Below are 25157 nucleotides of genomic sequence, written 5' to 3'. Positions count from 1 at the left end.
TGGATGAAACTGGAGCCCATTATACAGAGTGAAGTAAGCCAGAAAGAAAAACAACAATACAGTATACTAATGCATATATATGGAATTTGAAAGATGGTAATGATAACCCTATATGCGAGACAGAATAAGAGACACAGATGCATAGAACAATTTTATGGACTCTGAGGGAGAAGGTGAGGGTGGGACGTTCTGGGAGAATAGCATTGAAACATGTATATTATCATATGTGAAACAGAACACCATTCCATGTTCGATGCATGAGACAAATGCTCAGGGCCGGGGCAATGGGATGACCCAGAGGGATGGGATGGGGAGGGAGGTGGGTGCCAGAAACTATAAAACTCCTAGAGGAAAACATAGGCAAAACACTCTCCGACATATACTTACTTTAAATTACAATTTATTCTGAAGTAAAACTGAGGCTAGGATGGAGATATGGAAATTCTAGGTGAGAAATAAAAATTGGGTCACTAACAATGTTAGATCTCTTGATTAAAAGAGAAACTTTAATTATCAAAGAAATTGGAGAATAAGAAAAAAAATTATGGTGAAATGAACATACCCAATAAATTTATCTAATACTTAGCTATGTATTTTTTTGTTATTAGTGTCCCCTTTTACATAAAATTGTAATCTACTTAGAAGAGACTATATTTCTTGGATTTACCATGGTTCCAACACATTATCTAGTACAAAATACAATCAATGTCTCAGTGATCATTCCAAAAAAATCCATGAAATTGTAAGTGGATATGCATCTCATTGTGCTGGACACTGTACAAAGCAAATGGCCTAATAGTGCAATTCTGTACTTTCTATCCTGAGACAAAGCATTAGAACCAAAAAATCTAATTATTATTTGGTCATAAAATCATTCTGGGAATTTTCTAAGTGAAATATGCATACTTCCCTTATTCTGGTTTTCATTGATGTTTGAAGCGATTATTCACAACAAAGGAACAGCCTGATTCAAGAATAGTTTCAAGCAGAGGTAAAGTACCACACAAAACCGGATTAAAACCAGAGATAACTAGAAAGATTGTTTCCACCAAGAAACAATTTCTCCCTAATTCTCAATTTCCTTTTAAGGCCCCCTTTTGCTCAGGAAATGTAATATCCCTCATCCCACAGTTAAGACCAAAATCAATAGACACCTTAGGCAGTTATTTCTCATCTTATGAGTCTAGTGTTATTAAGTTCACCTAGAACCTTCTGTAGCCAATTCGGGTAGATGGAGTCATCTAAGGGTAAGAGAAAGATTCTGTGAATTTGAAGAAAGAGAGAAATATATGAAGCAATACCAGCATTCACTCTTTGATGTATTAATTCATTAAGTACATACTTATTATTTCAGATACTAAGTAGTGAACCAAACTAGACCCCCCAAAAAGACCCATTCACATCCTCATAGTGCTTACCTGCTAGAGAGGAGAGAAATATAATCAGCAAGCAAAATCCACAGGATATCAAATATTAATATAAGGAAAAATAAAACAGGGAGGAGGGGATAAGGAGCTGCTAGGTGGTGGGAGAGTATTAGGAGTTTGTTACTTAAATCGGGTGATCAGGAAAGCCTTTATAAAAAGCTGACATGGAGCAGAGATCTAAAGAAAGTGAGAAATGGGGCACGTGGATAACCATAAAGGGGAATGGAGAGGAGCCAAGAATTTTAAGATGCCTCTTGGGATGCATTTTAGAGAGATTTTTTTTGTGGAGCACTTAACGTGGAATAAAAGGAGACCTTGAGAGCAGATGTTTGCCAATTATTCTTGGATCCTAGCACCCGTTGGCATGACGGGGCTTTGGTGACTCTGTTTTGCACAGGTTACCCTGGGAATCAGACAGAAGGCCAGGAGAGCTGGGTCAGGGGTTATCTGAGGAGCAGGCCATGTGAGTTTTCCTTTCTGACCTTGAAATATCTGCTTTCAACCAAGCTTGTGTAGCTGATTCTCACTTTCACAGCAGCAGACCAGTCTTTCTCAAGATAGTCCTTGGTCTGAAGGAAAACAAACTCCTATAACATCTGCTTCCCTCTTCCCAAGTCTGAGCCCCAACTGGGCTACAGTTCAGGCACCTGCTGGGCACCTCAGGTACATGCGGGTGACCAGTCATCTACTCCACATCTCTCCTTCTGCCAAAATTCAGCCTTTATTTCACCAGTTAAGATGTTGCTTTGGGCCTTTAAGAAGTCTTAGTAACTTTCTTTAAATATTCTTTTCTTAAAGTTTTTTTTTTTTTATGTAGGACATTTTTTAAGTCTTTATTAAATTTGTTACAATATTGCTTCAGTTTTATGTTTTGTTTTTTTGACCCAGAGGCATGTGTGATCTTAGCTCCCTGACCAGGGATCGAACACACACCCTCTGCATTGGAAGGTGAAGGTTTAACCGCTGGACTGCCAGGGAAGTCCCTAAATATTTTTCATGTATATATATGCGCGCGCGCACACACACACACACACACACACACACACACACACACACGTATATATTTCACATCTCTCACTGGACTGTAACATTCCTTACCTGACCCAAAGAGGGAGTTACTGAACAATCCCTTTTGTGACTCAAAATACATTCTCTCTTACTTCTCTTCACTTATAATAATTTTATTTATTCTAAATCTGGGCCCTCTAGGAAGACTGAGGTAACAAGTTTTCAGAAGCACTGATATTTAGCCAGGCCTGATATTCACCCCACAGTGTGGAGCAAAAAGTTAAGCAAGGTTAGGACCATTTAAATGTGGTGGTTTCCCAGGTGGCTCAGTGGTAAAGAATCTGCCTGCAATGCGAGAGACTCAGGTTCGATTCCTTGCCCTCTCCACTTCCACTGTAAGGGAAGTAATAAATCTGCTCCCTCTCTCCTCTGCTTTGCTTCCTGAAAATAATTCCTTTGGATTTAAACCAAAGTGAGGTTGGAAAGACCTTTGTCTTCCTATAAAAGGCAAATCCTGAGGAGAAGAAATTCATTCATTCTTACTACACATTTAGGAACAGCTTCAGGGTGAAGAAATTTGAGACTATTTCCTAAGAGCCGGCTGACAGGGTGGGAGAGAAAAGGCCACAGGAGAGGGCATCAGGTTACACACAGGGGGAGACAAGCCATTCCAGAAGGCACGCTTTGCCTCCTTCAGTTTTGCCAGCCTTTTGCCCTGGTTGGAACAGGAACTTCTGGAATTCTCCCAATAGTCTCGCTGCCTTCATTTTAGCTTTGTCATGTTTTCTGAGTAGCTCTCTATTGTTCAGACTTTGTTTCAAAGACAAATAGTAAATTGTAGTAAATAAACAAATAGTAAAAATTGAATAATTATTAAATATTGAAGATCATTTAGCACAAATGGATTTATTTCCAGATACCAAAAGGAAATTAGTTTTCATGGGGTGCCCAGACTCTTTTATCTGGAAAAGTTATGCCAATGTAATTTTGGAAATCCATGAAAAGATTTGTAAAAGAATGTGCATACATCCAAACCTACAGGTCACAGACAATGCAAATGCAGGAGAATCAAGCTCTAGAAAGGGAAACAGCTAATTCCAGAGGGCTGAGAGGTGGGCATAAACTAATACTCTGTGGCTGAAAAGGAAGTGGGCAAACTTCCCTGGGCCAAACTTCCCTGACTTTCTGGGAGAGAGTTCTTTATTTGGCCGTTATAAATATTTCCATTCTTCCCTGGGGAAATTTGTCTAGTGTGGAAGAGAGAGTGAAAGGGGGTGAGAGTGAATTTGAAATTTAGGTAAAATGAGGCTATAGATGACATATTACAAAAATTTCTCTCTTGGATTTAGTGTGGGAAACTAGAAATAGTTTGTGAGGCTTGTGGTCAAACATAATTTCCTCAGAACTGCTTTAGATTAGAAGTAAAGCCAGGATGAGGAGAGAGCCAGAATAAGAATGTTTAATAATTCTTCCTGTTATGAAATGTCCTTTTTCATATTTATCTTAGCCAAACTTAGAGAAGGGATACCATTCACTTCTGAAATTTAACCTGTTTTGAGTCTTTCATCTTTGAAAGAACCCCTGTTCTGTTTCATCCATTCAGTAGATCAGACTATGATTTATTAAAAAAAATTACTGAGTGCCTACTATGTGCCAGGTGAGATACTAGAGCTGGAGAAACAAAAATGAATGAGCTACAGTCCCTATCCTCAAGGTGGAGATCACAAAAGAGCCCACAGTCTGTTTTGGGGAGATAGAGATTATCAAATAAATTATGGCAATATTGATGAAAAGGGCTAACACAGGGTCCTACAGAGTTAAAAGAGGCAGTGGTTAAATCTTGGGTAGATGAGAAAAGTCTTCATTGATCAAGGTCAAGTCTGGATCTTGGAGGGTAGAAAGGAGTTCACCAATGAGATAAAAGTGGATATTTCAGTCAGAAGGCATTGTAAAGAGCAGCAGGTGGGTTCTGATCACAGAGTGCCTTGTATTTTCCTGAGGAATCTAAGCTTTATCCTATTAGCCCCGGGGAACCATGAAAGATTTTTTAAGTAGATGAATTACATGATCAATTTTGCAATTTAGCAAGGTCACTCTAGTGATAGTCTGGAGGACATCCTGCAGGAGGGCAAGATGATTACCATATGTGAAGTCAGTTTGGAAAGATTTGTTTTCTAAATATCGATTCTTCCACTCCAGAAACATGGTGTGTGCTCAGTCACTTCAGTCGTGTCTGACTCTGTGACCCTATGGACTGTAGCCCTCCAGACTCCTCTGTCCATGGGGAGTCTCCTGGCAAGAATACTGGAGTGGGCTGTCATTCTCTACTCCAAGGAGAAACATGGTATCTATATCCATTTCTTTTGATCTCCTTTAATTGCTCTTAGCAATATCTTGTTATTTTCATTAAACAATTCTTGAACATATTTTATTGAATTTATTTCTGAGCATTTCATGTTTCTAATGCTACTATAAATGGTATTTTAAAATTTCAATTTCCAATTGTTTATTGCTATGAAATAGAAATATAGTTGATTTATGTATATCTTTCGATCATGCTTAACTAAACTGTTGGGCTTCCCTGGTGGCTCAGTGGTAAAGAATCTGCCTGCCAATGCAGGGTTTGGTCCCTGGGTCAGGAAGATCCTCTGGAGAGGGAAATGGCAACCCACTCCAGTATTCTCACCTGGGAAGTCCCACGAACAGAGGAGCCTGGTGGGCTACAATCCCTGGGGTCGGACACAATTTAGCGACTAAACAACAATAACTAGATTATTAGTTTTAAGTAGTTTTTTAAAAACTAGATTCCTTGTGCTAATTGCTTCAGTTGTGTCTGACTCTTTGTGACCCCATGGACTGGGGCCTGCCAGGTTCTTCTGTCCATAGAATCTTTCAGGCAAAAATACTGGAGTGGGTTTTCATATCCTCCTCCAGGGGATCTTTCCCACCCAGGGATCAAACTTGAGTCTCTTACATTTCCTGCACTGGCAGGTGGACTCTTTACCCCTACCACTAGTGCCACCTAATATGAGTGGTATAATTTTAATCCTTCTAAATTTGTCAAAGCTAGTTTTTATGGCATGATATTTTAGTCTCTCTTGATGAATGTTCTCTGTGCTCTTGAAAAAAAGTATAATATTTCATAATAGTATTATATGTGGTAGTTATACATAATATATATATATACACACACAACATTGTCTGATATTAATAGTCATTCCAGCTTTCTTATAATTGATGTTTACAAGTTACATCTTTCTTCCATTCTTTAAGTTTTAACCTATGTCTTATTTTTAAAATTAATTTCTTGTAGACACTATATAGTTGTCTCTTTTTTTTTATAATCCAGTTAATAGTTTCTATCTTTTAATTTAAATATTTAGACTATTTACATGTAACTATTGATATAGTTGAGTTTAAATTTACCATTTTGGTATTTATTTTCTCTGCTTCTTTTCTTTTCTTTTTTTTTAAAATTTAGTTCCCTGACCAGGAATCGAACCTGTGCCCTTGGCAGTGAAATTGTGGAGTCCTAACCACTGGACTGCTAAGGAATCCTCTGTGTTTATTTTCATTTTCCTGCCTTATTTCAATAACTTAGTTTTAGGGTTCTGTTTTGCTTACCCCATGACTCAGCAGATAAAGAATCCACCTGCAATGCAGGAAACGTGGGTTTGATTCCTGGGTCAGGAAGATGCCCTAGAGTAGAAAATGGCAACCCACTCTAGTATTCTGCCTGAAAAGTTCATGGACAGACGAAGCCTTGTGGGCTACATTCCAAAGGGTTGCAAAGAGTTGTACATGACTGAGCTCTCACACATTTGTTTACATGAATAGTTTATTCATTAGATTCTCTCAGCTTTTGTTTTTCTGATAAAAATCTAATTTTTTCCTCCATGAATATTTTCTCTGGATATACATTTTCTGGTAATAGCTTTCTCTCTGCACTGTCCTATAGCTTGCTTAGTTTCTGACAGGATGTCTGGGAACATTCTCATTTTTTCCCTCTGTGCATACGTCTTTTTTTTATGTGATTTTTTTTTAATATTCTCTTTAATGCTTTTTTCCCCACAGTTTAATCACAATAGCCTTTGTGTGATTTTCTTTATGTTCATCTTGCTTGGGTGTCATTGAATTTCCTGGATCTGTTTGTTGATAGAATTCTTCAAATTTGGAAAATATCTGGCCATTTATTATTCAAATATTTTTTCTGCTCACCCTTTAGACTCTAACTGTGTCTGTTAGACTACTTGATATTATTCTACAGGTCACTGACTTTCTGTTGATTTTTCCATCTTTTTAATTTTTGTGCAATATTTCATTTGGATAAGTACTATTGCTATGGCCCCAATTTCACTGACTTTTCTTCTACAGTGTTTAAACTACAATTAATTGCTTCTAGTAGATTTTAAATTTAATTTTTATGATTTTCATGTCTAGATGTCCCATTTGGTTCCTTTGTATATCTTCCATTTCTTTCATTGTTATGTTCACTTTTCCACTTTGAGTAAATATATGGTAACATTTTAAGGTCTCAGTCTTCTAATTCTGTCTCTGTTATTATCGTTATGTTTCTATCGATGATACTTTTGATCATTTGTCATATTTTCCTGCTTATTTGCATATCTAATCTCTTTAATGATGACTAAGCCTCTGATTTTATTATTGAGTGCTAGATACTTATTTCTGTGTTCATTTAATGTTTTAATTTTTTTCTGAATACAGTTAAATCACTGTGGATTAGTTTAATCATTTCACAACTTGTTTTGAAGTTTTTTTATCTTGGGAGTGAAGAGTGAAGAAAATACTAAGATGTTACAAAAGTGGGAGAAATATTGGGTCTTAGGCACCGTGGTTAGGAGAATATTCCTCTTGAAGTTAATGTTTGCTTCTCATGGAAGCATAGTTTTAAAGTCTATCCACAATCATTTATCATTCATATTTCTACCTGGGAGAATATTTATTTAAGACCTAGGGAGGCCAGCATGAATACCCTGGCGAACGGACCCAGAAGATAAAGTAGATTTTTCCCATATGACCTGCTTTTTGTTATTTTTTATGACTTTGACATAACTGGTTCTTCCTTTATTTATCTCAAAAGATACTGAGGCTATTTTTCATAGGCACTGTTTTCTTTAGGTAGAATGAAGCCAGCTTAATAAACTAGTTAATCATAATATGTTTAAATGTCTCACCACCACTGTATTTTGGGAAATGACATTTAAAATTGACAAATACTCTTTATACTGTGTTGTAATTTTATTTTCCATAGTACTTATTATCATGCTATATACTCAATTTGTTCTTACAGATTTACTGCTGCCCAACCCTGCACATTCACTTCTATCCTTTTCTGCTTTGCTTTGACCCCCAGTTTTACAAAATGCGTTGTCTGGCCTCTGTATCTCTCTTGCTTTGATGGTTGAGTCCAGAAAATTGAGAGTCCCAGTAGAAGACTGTGGGGGGAAAGAGAGAGAGGAAGCATATTTATTTTGCCCCAATTCTTCCCTTCATCTGACAGTGCTGGTGTCCTTCCGTAGATAACAGCTCCTGCGGGGTGATTTCCTCTTCTTTTGGCTCTTGCAGGGTTCAGGTACTTCGGTACATTCTATTTGTCCCTTCAGACTTTGTCATAGTGATAACTCCTCTCTGTTGTGGGGAATTCACTAAGCTTTGTTAACTGTCCTCATCTACGCATTACTCTGTCTGTAGTCCCTTCATTAAACTCTCTTCAGTTAAACACTTTTGAGCATGACTCTTTTTTTTTATAGGGACCTTGTCTGAAATAAATTCCTTTCCATATAGTATCCGGAGAGCTCTTTTTCAAACCTAAATCAAATAAGGTCACTCCCTTATTCCAAACTCTCCAATGACCTTCCTTTCCAGTTAGAATCAAATCCAAGCTTTTTGATGAAACTTCAATGTAAACTCTTCAATTTCATCTTTTTCCAGTCTCTCTCTCTCTTACATTGTTCCAGCCACATTGGTTCTCTGTCTCCCAAGAACATGCCAGACGCATTCATGCCTTGGGACCTATATACTTGCTGTTCTTTCAACCTGGCAGGGGTGTTTCCTAGGTCTTTACATGACTGACTCTTATCATTTGTGTTTCTTCTCAAGTTTCACCTTCTCTGAGAGACCTTCATTGATCAACTTATCTAAGTCACTAGTAATATCCTATTACCTTCAATATTCTTTTCAGCAGAGTCAACAATCCTAGCAGGATTATTTTCTGTTTGAGATATCATCCCTCTTTCTAAAGCCTAACAGGCTTTGCACACATGGACTCTCTCAGGAGCATGACCATGGTATCTCTTCAGAGTGAGACATGCTACCTTTCAACTTCCTGTTTGAAGCTCGATTTCTACCCCTAGCTACAGGAGACTCCCAAATGCTGATGCTTCTCAGACACACTAAACGTCACGTAGACTGCTATGTGCATCCTGTCTTTCAGCCACAGGGTGGTCCAGCCTCCTTTCCACGTGTCCATTCCTTACTTACCCTAAAGTTTCTAAGGGTACTCCATTGTCCTAAAACATAATCTCATTAGGCAATGGGTGAGAAAATATCACATTAGCTAAGGATATCTGTGAGATATTGGTTACTGATTCTTATTCTAGATTAAACTGAGCCCTCCTAGGTGGTTTCTAAAAATCTCAATGGCCTGTAGAGCAGTCATTAAGCATCTTTTGTAGGTGCGAAGAGGAGCTGGGCTGAACTGGTGACTTTGAAACACTCTCTCCCCACACCAAATGTAGCAGAATCACTTAAAAAAAATCAAATAACTTGTTTCCTTGGGGAAATTCTCCTCTAGAATATCCCTTGTTGAATAAAATATTCTTTAATGTTGGAAATGTTCTATATCTGTGCTGTTCGATGAAGGAACCATGAACATGCATGGCTGTTGAGCATTTGTAGTATGAATAGTATCGTGAGCTACTGAATTTTAAATTTTATTCAAAATTAAGTAACTTAAATTTAAAAAATAAGATGAGGCTAGTCGCTACCATATTAGACAGCACAGCTCTAGAATCTTCCTACCAATACACTATAGCCCAAGTACAAAATTTTGCACTTTACTTGTTTATGAGATATGATCCAATGAGGGACTGGTAAGACTCAGAATTATTGTGGAAAGTTTCTATATATAAACAAGGTACTAATTTGTAAAGGGTGTTACTTCTTGGTCTGTTCATTCTGGAAACCATACTGGATAGAGCCAAATAATGTATTTTAAGTGTTAATTACCAATCATTTCTGTATGTGGTGTTGATAAAATCTGTAGCCAGTGTGGCTCAGAAAGTCTCTGACGTTCTTTGAGTCTACACTGACAATTCCTCTCAACTAAATCTCATGCTAATTCTTCTCCAATAGTCATAATTGCTGAAAAGTCAGCATCAGTTCTGACAAATCCAAACACTGTTATCTTTTTTTGACATTGCTCAAAATCCATCCATTAAAGTACAGAGCCAGCTCACTGGACGCACTGACAGCTTTCCAGGTTGCTGATTTCTCCTCCAGCAGAGCTGGGCCTACGTTTTTGCAACCATGTCTAAGGGACTTGCAGTTGGCATTGATCTTGGCACCACCAATTCTTGTATGGGAGAGCACGGAAAGGTGGAAATAATTGTCAACGATCAGGGGAACCGAACCACCCCAAGCTATGTTGCCTTTACTAATACTGAGCAATTGGTCGGTGATGCTGCAAAGAACCAAGTTCAATGAATCCCACCAACACAGTTTTTGATGCCAAACAATTTATTGGATAAAGATTTGATGATGCTGTTGTCCAGTCTGATATGAAACATTGGCCCTTCATGGTGGCGAATGATGCTGGCAGACCTAAGGTTTAAGTAGAGTACAAGGGAGAGAGAAAGAGTTCCTGACACCTCCAGAGGAGGTGTCATCCATGGTCCTGGCAAAGATTAAGGAAATCACAGATGCCTACTTTGGGAAGACTGTTACCAACGCTGTTGTCACAGTACCTGCCTACTTTAATGACTCTCAGCATCAGGCTACCAAAGATACTGGAACTATTGCTGGTCTCAATGTACTTAGAATCATCAGTGAACCAACTGCTGCTGCTATTGCCTATGGCTTAGATGAAAAGGTTGGAGCAGAGAGAAATGTGCTGATTTTTGATTTAGGAGGTGGCATTTTGATGTGTCAATCCTCACTGTTGAGGATGGAATCTTTGAGGTCAAATCTATAGCTGGAGGTACTCACTTGTCTGGAGAAGACTTTGACAACAGCGTGGTCAACCATTTCATTGCAGAGTTCAAGTGCAAACACAAGAAGGATATCAGTGAGAATAAGAGGGCTGTCCATTGCCTCTGTACTGCTTCTGAGCTTGCTAAGTGCACTCTCTCTTCCAGCACTCAAACCAGTATTAAGATTGATTTCCTCTATGAAGGAATCAACTTCTGATTTGACAAATTTAATGCTGACTTGTTCTGTGGCATCCTGGACCCTGTGGAGAAAGCCCTTCAGGATGCCAAGCTGGACAAGTCTCAGATCCACGATATTGTCTTGGTGGGTGGCTCAATGCGCATCCCCAAGATTCAGAAACTTCTCCGGGACTTCTTCAGTGGGAAAGAACTGAATAAGAGCATCAGCCCCAATGACGCTGTTGCGTATGGTACAGCTGTTCAGGCAGCCATTTTGTCAGAGACAAATCTGAAAATGTTCAAGACTTGCTGGCTGTCACTCCTGTTTCCCTATGAATTGAAACTGCTGGTGGAGTCATGACTGTCCTCATCAAGCGCAATACCACCATTCTTACCAAGCAGACGCAGACTTTCACCACCTACTCTGACAACCAGCCTGGTGTGCTCATTCAGGTTTATGAAGGTGAGCATACCATGACCAAGGATAACAACTTTCTTGGCAAGTTTGAACTCACAGGCATACCTCCTGCCCCCTGTGGTGTTCCTCAGATCAAAGTCACTTTTGATACTGATGCCAATGGCATTCTCAATGTCTCTGCTGTGGATAACAGCACAGGATAAGAGAACAAGATTACCATCACTAATGACAAGGGCCATTTGAGCAAGGATGACATTGAACAGATGGTTGAAGAAGCAGAGAAGTACAAAGCTGAAGATGAGAAGCAGCGGGATAAGGTGTCTTCAGAGAATTTGCTTGAATTCTAGGCCTTCAACATGAAACTACTGTTGAGGATGAGAAACTTCATGGCAAGATGAATGATGAGGACAAACAGAAGATTCTTGACAAGTGTAATGAAATAACCAACTGGCTGGATAAGATCCAGACTGCAGAGAAGGAAAAATTTGAACATCAGCAGAAGGAGTTGGAAAATGTCTACAACCCCATCATTACAAAGCTGTCCCAGAGCACAGGAGGCATGCCTGGGCGAATGCCAGGAGGAATGCCTGGGAGCTTCCCTGGTGATGGAGCTCCTCCATCAGGTGGTGCCTTCTCTGGGCCCACCATTGAAGAGGTTGATTAAGCCAGCCTAGCATAGATATAGCATTGTTCCACACAAAACATGGAAGGACCCAAATTTGTAGCAAATGCCATGGCAGTTACAAAGTTGAGCTGCTATAGTAAATAACTGGGCATTCTTGATACTTGAACATGCAATGTGTGTGCACATGGAAAAACATTGCACTTTACAAGCACTGTATTGTAAGAGAAAAAATTCAATGTCTTAAATAAAACTATTTAAAATTGGGAAAAAATGATAGAGTCACTCTGCATTGGCTATAGGATTGTGTTAACTATATTCTAAAGCTTTAGCTAACTCTGTTCTTCTTTCTTAAAGTTGTGTAAATGCTGGTCTCTGGCTCCTTTCCAATGTCAATGGGCTCTACTTGTGTAATCTGTTAAACTTTCCCTTGGTGTCCTTTAAGAAGCAGATACTAAGATGGGATTCAACATTTAAGAGTTGTCTTAGGAGAAAGTACCCATGTGAAAGGAAATAGGGAGGTACCCAGAGGAAGCTGGGGGATCCCTCTGACCACCTGGCCAGTCTAACCCAGAGTGAAGGAGAGAGGGAGAGAATGCTGGGTGGTTGTTTAGTCACTCAGTTGTGTCCGACTCTTTTCGAACCCATGGACTGCAGCACGCCAGCCTTCCCTGTCCTTCACTATCTCCCAGAGTTTGCTCAAACTCGTGTCCATTGAGTCAGTGATGCCATCCAACCATCTCATCCTCTGTTGCCCCTTCTCTTCCTGCCCTCAATATTTCCCAGCATCAGGGTCTTTTCCAATGGATCAGCTGTTTGCATCAGGTGGCCAAAGTATTGGAGCTTCAGCATCAGTCCTTCCAGTGAATATTCAGGGTTGATTTCCTTTAGGATTGACTGGGTTGATCTCCTTACTGTTGGGTGGAGGGCCACACAGTTCCAGCAAAGCCATCAGGGAACCCCCCAGATGAAGTTGGCCAACTGAAGTCTCATGTCTCTCTGGAAAGGGACCTGCCTTAGTGTCACTGCTGTACTTAGTATTCAGTCAGTGGCTGGAACAGCTTGTGGTAACAGCATCCTGAAAGCAAACTCTGGATTTCTAAGCTGGGGCTCCTGGTCAGTTACACTGCCTGTTGTAGAAGGAAGGCAAAGCACATCTCCATGGCCACCACACCTCATACAATTTTGCTTCAGTTATGATGGATAGGCAAGAAAATGAAAGATGAAAGACAGCATGGCTAGACAATAAAATATCTGAATAATACATAGAGCCCTTTCCCTCATTACTCAGAATTATCCCCACTAATCCTCTAAGGTTAATTCAAATGCTTCTCTACCAAATATTTCTACTGACTGCGGAACTGGAGTTAGAGGCTATTTTCTTATAACTTTTCTGGGCTCTCCAGTTAAACTGTTAACCTACCCATTTACAAATGGTCACACAGGATTTGGCCAACCAGAACCACATTAGTAATGCTTGGGGGTAGAAAAATTGGACCAATATAGTTATCTAATTCTAGCTCTTTATTTCCAGAATATACCAAAGATAAGCTTTTCTTTCTTCGTGTCCTGTTTGCAAGCTATCATTGGGCTTCCCCAATGGCTTAGCAATAAAGAATCTGCCTGCAATACAGGCTCAACACAGGTTCGATCCCTGGTCCGGGGAGATCCCCTGGAGGAGCAAATGACAACCCACTCCAGTATTTTCATCTGGAGAATTCCATGGACAGAGGAGCCTGGCAGACTCCATGGGAGTCACAAGGAGTCAGACACAACTGAGCAGGCACAGTGCAGTGTTATCAATTTAGCTACAGTTTGGCGTCTTTGTAGGGACCTAATAAATGATACACTGCTTTCTCATGTTTCAGAATAATGGTGAACTAAGAAAAAAAGAATCAGTATGTAGAGGCCAAAAATTATGACCTTAATTACTGATTTAACTGCTACTGGAAATTTGACTTGTATCTGTGGACAAGTTGGCTCTCAAATACTGAATCTCGAATGAGGAGGTTCACCTGTTTAGCACTGTCTGCACTAGAATGGAGCAGACATCCTCTTCTCCAAGTCCAGATCCCACTCAAACTGTAGAGGAGAATGAGCTTGTGGCTTCTGCAAGCTTTCACAGTTTCTCTCTCAAATTCACCAATCAGGTTAGCTCACTACTTCTCTTCTGGGACTGTATGAGTGAAGGAAGCAGAGAGAGATCAGGAGTATTAAAAAAACTGAAAGATCAGGGAAGATGCATACCCTCCCTAACACAAAAGACAGTATACCAAAATGACACGTCAAGAAGTACACAGGCTCAGTGACAAAGCAGAGGCCAGTGATTCCCTTATTCTGGGGGAGCCTTAACATTGTCTTGAAAATTCTAATAGTTACATTTGTATGCCATCTTCTGTCTAAATTTTTGAAAAATATGTTTTTCCTTTCTGTGTTGGCTCAAAATTTGGGGTCAGAGTATTTTAAAAGAATTTCATGAAATGTATGACTTCTTTCTTACCAAAAATATATACAAACTCAATTTCTCCCCTAGTGATTAAAAAAGAGATTGGATTTCTTTCTTGACTCAAAATTTCAGGTCTCTTTTCTGCACTATTTTTATTTTGCATTCATATATACGTGCACGCGCACACACACACACGGGACTTTAGGGTCTAAAGTCCCTTACTTTCACTTCTGTTTTTCTTAAGCTCACTTGAGATGAGCCCAAATCACTATAATCCTGACTTTTGAACTTGGGGAGCTTATGTGAAATGGTCCATAAACTCATTCTAAGAAAAGGTTACTTAATGCCATGTCTGTATTACTGTGGAATTAAATTCTCTTTCTCAACCTCACTGTTAATGTTATCTTCCTCAGATCAGAAGCTCAACCTGAATTTTATGGATTTGGGGAAAAATTATAGTAATTGATTCACTCTCTGTTGTGAGTTAGTCTAATGCACTGAGTAGGAACTTAGGCATTGGAGTCAGGCATAGCTGTACTTATATCCTAGCTCTTTGATCTTGTACACATTGCTAGACTTCTCTGGGACCTAAGTTTTTCCTAAAAATGAAGACAATGATAATACCTATGTCACAAAGCTATGGTGAGGATTAGAGGAGATAATGTATGTAAAGCATTTAGCTTGGGGCCTAGACAAAATCAGCAACCAATATGAATAAGCTATTCTTATTACTATTATTATTTTATTGAACTTTGTATTAATAGCATCTGCCACAATTGTTAACACAGAATAAATACTCAAGAAATATTTACTAAACGAATGACTAGGACAAGTCTAGTTACTTTATTATTTCTGTGCTCAAGAGTAATGGTTCTTTCCATAGTTTGTCATTGACTCTTTATGTGACCAACAGAATCTTGTCTGAAGATATGATACTAAAAACTGTAGTATATCCAACTGTTAATCCATTAAGAGCATATCTGTTGAACATATATTTACTTAGGAAATTCTCTTTAGGATAAACCAAAATGTTTCCACTCAGTGAATATACTCACTAAGACCTTCTTTACAAAGAGGCCTCTGAATCTGTGTGTTTAAGTAGACCCTTTTCAAGAGCTGTTGCAATTCTTTGGGAGTCAAATTCAAACTAACTTAGAAGTGATCTGAGAGGGAAAAATAGCCTACCTAGAATCATTTGCTCTTTTGTCCCCTTTTACAAATATATCTATGTTTTTTGAGAGAAATAGGCATAGATATAGATGTTTTGAGATTAACTTTCATTATTCCATGGATTGCATGTAATTTTCAGCAAATCTCCCATCATCCCTCCCTCTCCACATCAGGACAACTCCCAAAATTTTCATATCAGGAATCAGATTAAATGAATGTTTGTTTAAAAAGTGCTTCATTGCTTTCGTGGTCTCTCACAATTTGCCTCCTCTGCTTTGCTGGACAGATAGAATCTTATGAGGACGTCAGCTTGCCAAATAATTGAGATTCTTTTCAGTAATATAGGACCCAAATCAAAAACATTCCTGGAGACTAGTACATTTACAAATGTTATTGCTTATACAGATGTGTGGTGGAATGGAATAAAATGTTAGGTATGACAACAACAAATTATAGAAATATGAGGCTTGCCTTCAGGCATATGAATATGAATACATGAGGAAAGGAATACTTTGGTGGGAATTATAACTAAGGATGTGGGATCTTTGAAACAATGTTTAAGAACAGAGGATTCCAAGTTAAAATCAAGGGAACCAGTCAATACATATTTCTTGAGCACTAATTACCTGCCAGTCACAGAGGATATAGCCGTGAATGAGATACTCAAGAGTCCTAGCCTGGACTTATAGCCAGATGCAAAAGACAGACATTAAGTAAACAAATAATTCAGGGGGACACAGGGCATTGAGGAAGTGCCGGGTCTTGTTGAATTTGCGGTAAGTGTAGATTGAGGAGGAAAGGGGCTTTAGCTAGTCTGGGAGGTTAAGGAAGATTTCTCTCTCAAGGAAAAGATGCTTAAAGCAAGGCGTCAAGCTTGGCTAGAGAAGCTGCTCTGTTAAGGCAAAGGGAACAGCATGAACAAACATCTATGCAGAGTTGGGAAGACCCAGAGTATTAGTCGCCTAGGGCTGCCATAACAAAGAACTGCGTGGCTTAAACAACAGAAATGTACTGTCTCAGTTCTGGAGATCAGGTATTGGCATTATTAGTTCCTCCTGAGAGCTGTCTCCCTTAGCTTCTGGTGATTTGCTGGCAACCTCTGCTGTTCTTCCGCTTGTAGAAGTATCACTCCTTATTCTGTGTTCCTTTTCACATGGTATCCTCCCTGTGTCCATGTCCAAATTTCCCCCTTTTGTAAGAATACCAGTCATATTGGATTGGGGGTTCACCCTATTTCAAAAAAGTAAAGTCACATTCTGAGACACTAGGAGTTATGACAACATGTGACATTTAGAGGGTACATAGTTCAACCACAATACCCCATGCCTAGTTTGCAGAGAGGAGAGAAACTGTGGTCTCATGCAATTTTAGAAAGATAATTAGGGTTCAGACACATAGGATATTTTTAGGTCAAGTTTAGGATTTTGTACATGTTTTTAAGTATCATAGTAAATCGTTTGTGACTTTTAAGCAGGGGAATGAAAATGATCAGATTGGTATTTTTAAATGATTTCTCTGGCTTCAGTGCAGGAGATGGATTAGTAGGTGGTTTAAAAGACCATATTGCATTCCTCCAATTTTCTTTGTTAGCATTCCTTTTGTCATTCCCTTAGATATATTTCTCCCTACTCCACAGCCTTGAATGCCATTTAGCTAGCCTTTGGGATGCCCAAATCTCTTCCCTGTGCAAAATGCTTTCATGGGAAATTTGCTACGCTTCTAAATTCATCTGTCATACATACTGTGTTTTTCACTTTCGGGTATCAACAGATTACAAAGTTCTAATGAGGTGGCTGAACCTAGAGACTGTTATACAGAATGAAGTTGGAAAGAAAAAGACAACATCATATATTAACGCATATATATGGAATTTAGAAAGATAATACTAACGATTTTATGTATAGGGCAGCAAAGGAGACACAGACATAGAGAACAGACTTTTGGACTCAATGGGAGGAAAGGGTGGGATGATTTGAGAGAATAGCACTGAAACATATACATTACCATATGTAACACAGAAATCCAGTGGGAGTTTGACGTATGATGCAGGTCATCCAAAGTTGGTGCTCTGTGAAAACCTGGAGGGAGGGGGTGGGAGGGATGTGGAGGAGGTTCAGGATGGAGGGGACGCATGTATACCTGTGTCTGATTCATGTTGATATATGGCAAAAACCATCACGATTTTGTAAAGTAATTATCTTCCAATTTAAATAAATAAAATTTTTAAAAAGTTCAGATGAGAGTATTGCTAATAAAAATGTTTGGCAATTAATAAAAAGACGATTTGTGTGTAGGTGTAAACTTTGGGTAAAATCAAGTAATTAAGTCTGGGTTTTTACAAAGCCACAGGAGAGTTCAAGTGCCTTTGTGGTCAATGACTTGCATAAGCAAAGGCGAGTCTGATTCAGGTGACTTCCCAGAGCTCCTCTGGCTCCTCCACATAAGCTGCAGGATTTCAAGGTTTCAAACCCCATATGTCTGCAAGCCCTCCGTGCTGCCTTATGCTGATAGGCAGAAAAGGACTTCTAGCGATCTAATCTTCTCATAGGATTAGGTCTGGGGATAATAAAACTTTACTAAATGCCCGTGGGAATTTAAAGATAGCCTTTGTGGAGAAGGCAATCTATTGTCATACTGCATGGTAGTAAAATGGAAGAACATTGAAAGTGATTAACAGAGCAATTAAAAGGTATAATAAAGGGGCCTCAGAGTCTGAGTTGCTAAGAACGTAGAAAAGACCATCATTTAAAAAAGCGATCTTAAGCTTGAACATGTGCTCCTGTGATCATCACTGGCAGGAAAACAAGGTTTATTCTACCTTTGTTTTAGTCCTGAAGCAATACTCTTTGCTTCTGTTATGTTTCTTCTATTCAAAACTGGGACATTCTTCTGTGATTATTTGTTCAGGAACTTCTGCCTTAGCTAGGGTTCAGGCTAAGCTAAAGTACCAAAGAAAACCCAGAGTAAAGCAGCTTAAAAGAAGAGGAGCATTTTTTTTTCTTTGCTCTCACCTCAGAGTCCCAAGGGAAGTGATGCAGGGCTGGTGGGACTTCTCTGTTCTATGATGTCACTCAGGAACCCAGGCTAAGAGGAAGATCTGCGCTCCTCAATGTGTGGGTTCCCAGTGGGTCTAAAGCATGGCTCCTGGGACTTTCCTGGTGGTCTAGTGGCTAAGACTCCATGCTACCAATGCAGGGGGCCTGGGTTCGATTTCTGTCAGGAAACTAGATCCCATATGCTGCAAATAAGAGTTTGCACGCCAGAACTAAAAACCCCCCACACACTGTGACTAAGATCTGGAGCAGCCAAATAAATACTTGTTTAAAAAAAATATAGTGGTGGCTCCTGTTGTTGGCATTTTCCAACCGATGGAAGAAAGAAGAGTCCAGATCAGGTGACCTCATCTCTAAGGAATGATATGAAAATTGCAAAATCATCTTTGCTATTTCATGACCACTCCTAGCTCAGTTGGTAAAGAATTCACCTGCAATGTAGGAGACCCCGGTTCGATTCCTGGGTTGGGAAGATCCACTGGAAATGGGAGAGGCTACCTACTCCAGTATTCTTGGACTTCCCTTGGGGCTTAGCTGGTAAAGAATTTGCCTGCAATGTGGGAGACCTGGGTTAGATCCCTGGATTGGGAAGATCCCCTGGCGAAGGAAAAGGCTACCCACTCCAGTATTCTGGCCTGGAGAATTCCATGGACTGTATAGTCCATGGGGTCGCAAAGAGTCAGACACGACTGAGCAACTTTCACTTTCACTTTCCTAGCTAAAAGGAACCCTGGAAATTCTTCTCTAGCTGGGCACCCATGTGCTTGATAAAACTTGAGGTGGTTTATTACTAAAAAGAATACTGGGACAAATAAAGCTTTATATCACACTTTCATCCTCTGGTGAGGATATTAAGATTCAGAGGGGGAAATGACTAACCCCAAATCCCACAGCTATTAAAACTTGGGTTTCTAGACTCCTGGAAGGGGACAGACTTTACTCAATGTCCCTAGGAATTGCCCCTTATCCTGTTACTTACTCATTGCTGATATTAAGAACTGTGGACAAAGGTCAAGAGTTTTGTCACTTGGTTTCCAGGAATTTCTAGTAATTAATTAAGTATTGGCCCCCCGAAAACCTTTTCAGTTTAATAATTTGCTTGTCAGAATAGAAAGATAATAAACTTCTTTCTACTTGCTTTAGAATCGTTTTCTCCACACTGAAGTGCTGCTCTCAAACCTAGTTTCATATTGGCCCATCTTTGCTCCTTTTATAAATTTCCAAAGTAAAAGTCCAGCTTTCTGAGGAAGCCTGTCACTGTTTATCCCAGTTAACTTTTTCACATGATTGTCTTTGATTTTGAAATTGTTACACTATTTACTCAGATACACGAAGTAGTCCCTAAGATGACATAGAATATGATCATTCTATTTCTATTAAGAGAAGTCCTGAATTCTTATTTCTATAGATATCTTCTCCACCACTTCCTCAAGAATAACACAGATCAAGCAAACTGAATAGCCAAGTATTGAGTATGAGATTTTTATAAGTGTGGAAGAAAAGACATTTCATTCTCTCTTTTTTTTAAAAAAATGTTAGTATTAAAAGTAATAGTTTTCAAGAAGACCTAATTTATCCGTTTTATTCTTAGAATCATATTGTCTTTGAAAATCTGGTTTTAGAAAAGGCAGAGGAACCAGAGATAAAATTGCCAACATCCGTTGGATCTTCAAAAAAGCAAGAGAGTTCCAGAAAAACATCTATTTCTGCTTTATTGACTATGTCAAAGCCTTTGACTGTGTGGATCACCACAAACTGTGGAAAATTCTGAAAGAGATGGGAATACCAGACCACCCCACCTGCCTCTTGAGAAATCTGTATGCAGGTCAGGAAGCAACAGTTAGAACTGGACATGGAACAACAGACTGGCTCCAAATTGGGAAAGGAGTACTTCAAGGCTGTATATTGTCACCCTGCTTATTTAATTTATATTCAGAGTGCATCATGAAAAATGTTGGGCTGGATGAAGCACAAGCTGGAATCAAGATTACCAGGAGAAATATCAATAACCTCAGATATGCAGATGACACCACCCTTATGGTAGAAAGCGAAGAACTAAAGAGCCTCTAGATGAAAGTGAAAAGGGAGAGTGAAAAAGTTGGCTTAAAGCTCAACATTCAGAAAACTAAGATCATGGCATCTGGTCCCATCACTTCATGTGAAATAGATGGGGAAACACTGGAAACAGTGACAGATTTTGTTTTTTTGGGCTCCAAAATCACTGCAGATAGTGACTGCAGTCATGAAATTAAAAGACACTTACTCCTTGGAAGGAAAGTTATGACCAACCTAGACAGCATATTAAAAAGCAAAGACATTACTTTGCCAACAAAGGTCCGTGTAGTCAAGGCTATGGTTTTTCCAGTAGTCATATATGAATGTGAGAGTTGGACTATAAAGAAAGCTTAGCACCGAAGAATTGATACTTTTGAAATGTGGTGTTGGAGAAGACTCTTGAGAGTCCCTTCGACTGCAAGGAGATCCAACCAGTCCATCCTAAAGGAGATCAGTCCTGAGTGTTCATTGGAAGGACTGATGTTGAAGCTGAAACTCCAATACTTTGGCCACCTGATGCGAAGAGCTGACTCATTTGAAAGGACCCTGATGCTGGGAAAGATTGAAGGCAGGAGGAGAAGGGAACGACAGAGGATGAGATGGTTGGATGGAATCACCAACTCAATGGACATGAGTTTGTGTAAACTCCAGGAGTTGGTGATGGACAGGGAGGCCTGGTGTGCTGCAGTCCATGGGGTCGCAAAGAGTCAGACATGACTGAGCGACTGAACTGAACTGATTGCCTTTGGGGGAGTTTTTGACTAAACTTAAGAAATCAAGGGAATCCCCTGGTATTCCAGTGGCTAAGACTCTGTGCTTCCACTGCAGGGGGCACAAGTTCAATCCTTGTCAGGGAATTAAGATCCCATATGCCACAGTGAAGTGAGTGAAGTCGCTCAGTCGTGTCCGACTCTTTGCGACCCCATGGATTGTAGCCTACCAGGCTCCTCCGTCCATGGGATTCTCCAGGCAAGAATACTGGAGTGGGTTGCCATTTCCTTCTCCAGGGGATCTTCCCGACCCAGGGATCAAACCCGGGTCTCCAGCATTGGAGGCAGACGCTTTAACCTCTGAGCCACCAGGGAAGTCCCATATGCCATATGTGCAGCCAAAAAAAAAAAAAAATCCAGGGTGGTGCTTTTGGTTCTCTGGGGCTTTTGATGATAATAATGTTTTAGTATTCTGCTTTCTCTTGGTTAGTCCTGGGCAAGATTGCCACTTCTTTTCAGCATAGCAACATTTTTGCTCCAAGGAGGATATAGTATGGGTCTCATTTACACATTGGAGAAACCAAGGATTGTATTTTTTGGAGATGTAAATTGTCCTATACTGCGCATCCCCTTACACCAACTATTCAAGATGAGTTTGTGACTAAATATTGCCTTTTAAAGGCCCTCAGGAAAATGAATATTAGGACAGCATTTGCTTTCTGTAGATATAATGAAGATATTAATAGTTTTTCCTGTCCTTTTTCTAAAATTTCTTAAATTTGTTTATTGAATCTTGCCAAGTCTAAGAATAAGGTACAGTGAGGAAGTAAGAATGGTGGTCAAAATGGGGCTCTGATTATTTGATCCCCAAATTCAAACATTTGAAATTTTATTTTTCTTATTATTTTTGAATTTAAGAGAGCTTTGTTAAATGGGGAAAAAGGAAAAAATAACATTGTCCTGTACCTCTCCTGTCCCTCCCCACAAAACAAACTTAAAATTTGTACCTTGCTTCTCTCATCCATACTCTTAGATTACACATTCTTTAATTCACGCCTTAACATATCATGCTGGTTCCTCTCTATTTCAATAGGAACCACATAAAAACCAGTGGGTGAGACAGGAAGCTGGCAAAATGGAAAGCTTCTGCTTGTTGCTCTTTCCCAAGAGTTGAACCCAAACTCTGCGCATGTTATTAACCTCTGCTCCATAGATTTCCTGTCTCCTGTGACCACTCATACTAATATTGACCCCTGCAAGTCTTCGAAAATTAATGAATACTTCCACTGTCCACACCTCACTGGGTTCAGACCCACCCTAACTTACGGGTTCTGAGCCCCTTCCTAACTTTGACCCACTTCTACATCTTCTCCTCATCCTAGCCCCCAGCCTTGTTTCAGCTATCCTTGTGATCTTCTGGACATAACCAGTATTCCTTCTGCTTTAAAAGGGTATGAGCAAGCAGCTATGCTATGTCAGAAATGTCAAAAGTTTGGAGGGTATAGAATAACACTGCTTATTCCAAAGAAAGCTTAACACTAAAACTAAGTCAACACATTTAATTGTGTGCATGGTATTGATTGTGCTAGCAATAACATTTTAATAGTAAGTCATTTATTTAAATGAAAATATTTCTAGACAGCTTAGGTAAATAGGATAATCTGAAAAATAGTTCAGAGATGAGAGAATATAAGTCTGTTAGTTTAGGCTTCCTCTTTTCTTAATGAATCTCTTCTTTCCTAAATTCCAAGGTATTATTTTGTGACAGTTCCGGCCCATACGCAACATTTACCTTGAAACATTCTCAACATGAGACAAGACAAGAAGTTGCTATCTCTCTCTTCTAAATTTCCAGAAGCTGAGTATGGTGAACAAGTTTGCCAAGAATCAAAACATTTGGATTTCAATGATGGTCAGTTTAATTGGAAAAAAAAAGAGAGAGAGAGAGTCATCTTAGAGAAGCTCACTCAGATGATTAAAAATCTAAATTGGCAGTTGATAATGTAGAAGGAAAAGAAGTAGCCCAACTGTTGGGAGGATTTTGGTTTTTATTAAACTTGTTTTCGAAAGTAATATTTCCATTTTCATTATAATTCCAAATTATTACAGAAAAATTAGAAAACACAAAACCAAAAAGGAAAAATGCCATGCAGAGACCAATTCTGTACAGGGAAAACTTTAACCTTAAGAAGTAACTACGGGAAGAGTTGGCATTCCACAGAGAAATCAAGATGCAATCCAAAGCAGCCGAGCGCTACAATAGCAATGTTTTTGTGACATTGTAACGTTATCATTTAAGCAGATTGCTTTCCTAAAACCAGCTTAAAAAAATAGCAGTGCGGAGGTAAAATTGTTATGTGCAGAGTGTAAGATTAGGAGTTTTTATAGAGAGAATCATGAGTGTTACAAAGAAGAGCCCGGAGACTGGAAGCAGTGACACCAGACTTCCACTGCTTTGAAGTATATTGCTCATTACTGTTGGCCTTTCTCACTTTCCTCTTAGACACTTTAGACATTTAAGTCTTTTCAAGTCAGTTTTTATGCTTCCTTCTCTTTGCAGTAGGGCTGCCCTTGTGACTCAGACGGTAAAGCATCTTCCTGCAATGCAGGAGACCCCGGTTCAATCCCTGGGACGGGAAGATCCCCTGGAGAAGGAAATGGCAACCCACTCCAGTACTCTTGCCTGGAAAATTCCATGGACTGAGGAGCCTGGTAGGCTACAGTCCATGGGGTCGCAAAGAGTTGGACACGATTGAGCGACTTCACTTTCACTTCTTTCTAGTAACCTCTCCTATGCAAGTCTTCCACAACCTTGGCTCTCACAGGAATAATAATAATACCAAAGCAAGTAAAGTTTGTATAGCACATTACATCTTTTACATCTTATAAATGCTTTCATATATATCATCTTGGGCTTCCCTGGTGGCTCAGATGGTAAAGAATCCACCTACATTGTGGGAGACCTGGGTCCAATCCTGGCGTTGGGAAGATCCCATGGAGAAGGAAAAGGCCACCCACTTCAATATTCTGGCCTGGAGAATTCCATGAAGTGTATAGTACATGTGATCGCAAAGTGTTGGACACGACTGAGTGACTTTCACATATCATCTTATTTAATATTTATATTAGCATTCATTCAACTAATATTCATACTAAATGGTCACTGGCTAATTTTCAAAGTGAACAAACAGACCTAGTGAATTAACTGTTATAATCCCCCTTTTATCATGAGGAAATAGCACTTAGAAAATATAGGAAACTTTTCCCAAAGGACAAAGCTTTTATTTTAATCTAGGATTCAGCTCTAGGACCTTGATATATTATGGTTTTTTTCTATGTTACCTTGAATACTGACTTAAAGGGTCCGTGAATCTAAGTTTCTGTGACTGGATCCTCAGCGCTCTATAAAAGAATTTGTTTCTGATAGAATTTTAAGCCCTGAAGTTTGTTTGGACCTGATATTTAGTGGATATTATGTCCTTGATTCATTCTCATGTAAATATCTTATGCTGATAAATAAAAACTGAAGAATTTCTTTGGTTCACACATATTATCTTGCTGTATAAACTCCAAGGGGATTGTCTAATATTTACAGACAAAAATAGAAAATCCTCTGCCAAACAGCACACTTTAATTCTTTATTCATTATTTTTGAATAAACTATATGTAAATTTCATTAGAGTAAGGCTTTTGTGTATTTTGTTCAGGGCCATATTCCCAATATCTAGAATAGTGATTCATAGTACAAATTCAACAAATATTTGTTGAATGAATGAAAGCACTTTGCTGTTTGTTGTCATGGAGATAAAAAAAAAAAAGTAAGGTGGTTTGTATACATCATTTATTCAACAAGTTAAGCAT

General features: G+C 39.2%; 1 long non-coding RNA gene and 1 pseudogene across 1 annotated transcript in view; both read left to right on the top strand.

The window, feature by feature from the left end:
• LOC145544355 (uncharacterized) overlaps positions 1 to 25157 on the top strand; it is a 128789-nt gene that overhangs the window by 76093 nt on the left and 27539 nt on the right. The gene's annotated exons all lie outside the window — the stretch shown is intronic.
• Positions 9984 to 11904, top strand: LOC145544341 (heat shock cognate 71 kDa protein pseudogene; annotated as a pseudogene).

Source organism: Giraffa tippelskirchi, chromosome 1 (genome assembly GCF_054371585.1).
Source record: "Giraffa tippelskirchi isolate mGirTip1 chromosome 1, T2T-mGirTip1v1.2.pri, whole genome shotgun sequence".
Lineage (NCBI taxonomy): Eukaryota > Metazoa > Chordata > Mammalia > Artiodactyla > Giraffidae > Giraffa > Giraffa tippelskirchi.
This window is presented reverse-complemented; position numbering and strand designations above follow the sequence as displayed.